This window comes from Corvus brachyrhynchos, unplaced genomic scaffold (genome assembly GCF_000691975.1).
Source record: "Corvus brachyrhynchos isolate BGI_N302 unplaced genomic scaffold, ASM69197v1 scaffold15, whole genome shotgun sequence".
NCBI classification, from domain to species: Eukaryota; Metazoa; Chordata; class Aves; order Passeriformes; family Corvidae; genus Corvus; species Corvus brachyrhynchos.
The window spans coordinates 349,210-352,377 of NW_008238349.1; the positions used below are offsets into that span (position 1 = coordinate 349,210).

The 3,168-nt window shown below is 56.5% G+C and overlaps 1 protein-coding gene across 1 annotated transcript in view; it reads left to right on the forward strand.

The window, feature by feature from the left end:
* The first annotated feature begins 1 nt into the window (after position 1).
* Positions 2-3,168, forward strand: part of CALN1 (calneuron 1) — a 109,088-nt gene continuing 105,921 nt past the window's right edge. Inside the window, exon 1 of the mRNA XM_008634493.2 lies at positions 2-79. The gene's annotated coding sequence lies outside the window, so the exon portion shown is untranslated. The remainder of the gene's footprint in view (positions 80-3,168) is intronic.

Genomic DNA, 3,168 nt, shown 5'->3' on the forward strand with positions numbered 1-3,168 from the left:
CGCAACTACCTGCACCGCTCGCTCCCGGCCGGCAGCGACAGCGAGCAGCTGGCCAACATCTCGGTGGAGGAGCTGGATGGTGAGTGCTGCCCGGGCGTTCCACGGCTTTGGGGATGGGGAAGGCTCCTCTGCACCTTCTCCAGGGTGTTCCATGCGTTTACCCAGGGGATTCCCGCTGGGAAGGCTGCTGGGAAGTGGGATGGCTCAGCAGGTCAGGGACACAGAGATGGTCCCTGGCCAAAGTTGTGCTGGGAGCTGTGGAGCGATTTGAGTCTCAGCTTTTGTCTTCCCGCAGCTTTTTGAAACATGGAGCCTGCACTTTATGGGCAAAATGAGAACGTTTAGGTTGATACTGTCCCAAAGACGTCCTTAAGCCTTCCCTGGGACCCTGCAGAGCTGAGTCTGCTCTTCCCACCGAGCCTCATTTGCTCTGAGGCCTTCCCAAAGGGAGGCTCCTCTCCGTGTCTCAGCACAAGATGCATGAGGTAGCTGGGGGCTTCAGAAGCTGCAAAGAGCTTTAAAGTTCCATTTTCCAGAGCAGTGGCAGGGAGCACAGAGCAGCCTCAGTCTGGCACAGGCCATCTGAAGGGTGTCCTTGTCTGCTGCCTGGAGGATCCCATCATTTTCCCCTGGAAGCTGTTGTTGTTAATCCCCTCTGCCCTGGCCCGGCACGTGCAGCCAGGTGCTCCCAGTCTGGTTCAGGGGGGAAGGTCTCCTTTGGAGAGGATTTGTGGCTCACCAGGGTCATTTCTGAGTTAAATAATTAAAGTTAATTTTGTTGGCAGACGGTCTTTGAGCATTGTGGTATGAATTGGAGCTCTTGGTTTGCTCCCCAGTGGATGTTTGGTACAAGCCATGGTCAGAATCCACGGCCTTGATGGGGAATTTGTTGAGGGAAGGATCAAGGCAAGGGTGCAAGGTGGAACTGGTCCTTCCAGGACACCCTGGAGGCATTTTGGAGAAACAGGAGGCCAACATTTCTGCCCACCTTGCCCCTTTTCATGTGTGCTTTGGTAAATCAGAGCTTCATTTCCCAGCCTTTCCAACTCGGAGCCTTTGGATTTGGGTTTGTGAGCTTTATATGAATTTAGCTTGGGTACAGACAGCGTTCTCCTCTTCCCAGTGAGGATGTGAGGACACAGCTCAGGTGAGAGATGTGAGAAACTGCTTTTGGTGCAGCTTGCCTCAGACCCAGGAACCCCAGGTCACATCCTGGGCTCTTCTCCTGGTGCGCAGGAGCTTGGCTTGAAGGTTTGAGTTCAGCTGAACTGTGCTGGTTCAGCTTCTCCTCATCCCAAAGATGCCAATTGTATGGCCAGGCACAGCTCTGCTTTGCCCCTGTGTGGGGTGTTGGGGCTGCTGAGCACACGGGAGGAGGTCCTGCAGCTCATTCTGAGCACAAAGCAGGATTTTCTGTTATTCCTGCCCTGATTAAAGCATGGCTGCTGTGGTCGCCTGAGAGCCTTGCAGAGACCTGGCTGCAGCTGCTTCAGGTGGCCCTGGGGCTGGAGCCCCTGGCAGAGCCATGCAGGGCACGAGGGGTGCACGTCCCTGGTGTGCTTCCCTCCACTAGCATGGAAACGGGCTGTGCCTGGTGTGGGATGGGAAACGGGCTGTGCCTGGTGTGGGATGGGAAAAGGGCTGTGCTGAGTGTGGGATGGGAAACGGGCTGTGCCTGGTGTGGGATGGAAAACGAGCTGTGCCTGGTGTGGGATGGGAAACGGGCTGTGCTGAGTGTGGGATGGGAAATGGGTGTGGGAAGGGAAATGGGCTGTACTGAGTGTGGGATGGGAAACGGGCTGTGCCTGGTGTGGGATGGGAAACGGATGTGGGACGGGAAACGGGCTGTGCTGGATGTGGGATTGGAAATGGGCTGTGCCTGGTGTGGGAAGGGAAATGGGCTGTGCTGGGTGAGGGATGGGAAACGGGTGTGGGATGGGAAACGGGCTGTGCCTGGTGTGGGATGGGAAACGGGCTGTGCTGAGTGTGGGATGGGAAATGGGCTGTACTGAGTGTGGGATGGAAAACGAGCTGTGCCTGGTGTGGGATGGGAAATGGGCTGTGCTGAGTGTGGGATGGGAAACGGGCTGTGCCTGGTGTGGGATGGGAAACGGGCTGTGCTGAGTGTGGGATGGGAAATGGGCTGTACTGAGTGTGGGATGGAAAACGAGCTGTGCCTGGTGTGGGATGGGAAATGGGCTGTGCTGAGTGTGGGATGGGAAACGGGCTGTGCCTGGTGTGGGATGGGAAAAGGGCTGTGCCTGGTGTGGGAAGGGAAACGGATGTGGGACGGGAAACGGGCTGTGCTGGATGTGGGATTGGAAACGGGCTGTGCCTGGTGTGGGAAGGGAAATGGGCTGTGCTGGGTGAGGGATGGGAAACGGGTGTGGGATGGGAAACGGGCTGTGCCTGGAGAGGGAAGGAAATCCAGTGCAAGTTCCACTCTTCCCCAGCTGTCCCTGGGCCCGTGCGGATCCCCGAGCGCTCGGGCACCGCTGTGTCCGTGGGAGCTGCGGGGGGGGGTGGAGCCCAGCTCCGCCTATTTGCATTTCATCTTCCAGCCTGGGGAAGAGATGCCAAAATTCTCCTTGGTTTCTTTTTCAATGAGATTTCGGTCCTGAGGGAGTTCCAGCCTATTGAGAAATTCCAGTCACACAGATTAAATTATGATAGGTTTGGAGCTGGAGGAGTCACTGGGAATTTTCTATAACGTTCCTCTGCGCTCAAGGCTCCAACAAGTGCCTGATCTGTTGGGTTTTTTCCAGCGGATTTCTTTTTTTCCTGTGTCTGGCACTGTGTGTGTCAGCACTGTTCACTTGGGAAGGGTTTCTGGGATGCTGCAGGGGGACGGTGCTGCAGCCTGACCCTGCTCCCAGCTCATCCTACAGAGAATTCCCAGGAGTTCTCCCCGATTGCAGCTGCAGGTGGGGGCTGGTGGAGAATGGGGAGACCAGGAAACGGGAAGGAGTCCTGATTTTGGGTAATGCCAGGGGGAAGGAGCCCAGGGCTTGGGGTGAACGCTCCAAGTGCTGCTCTGCCTCTTCTCTGAGTGGTGATTTTCCAAAGGAATATTGAGAATCAGAGAATCCCAGAATGGGTTGGGCTGGCAGGGACCTTCAAGACCATCCAGTGCCACCCCAGCCATGGGCAGGGACCACTCCCACTGTC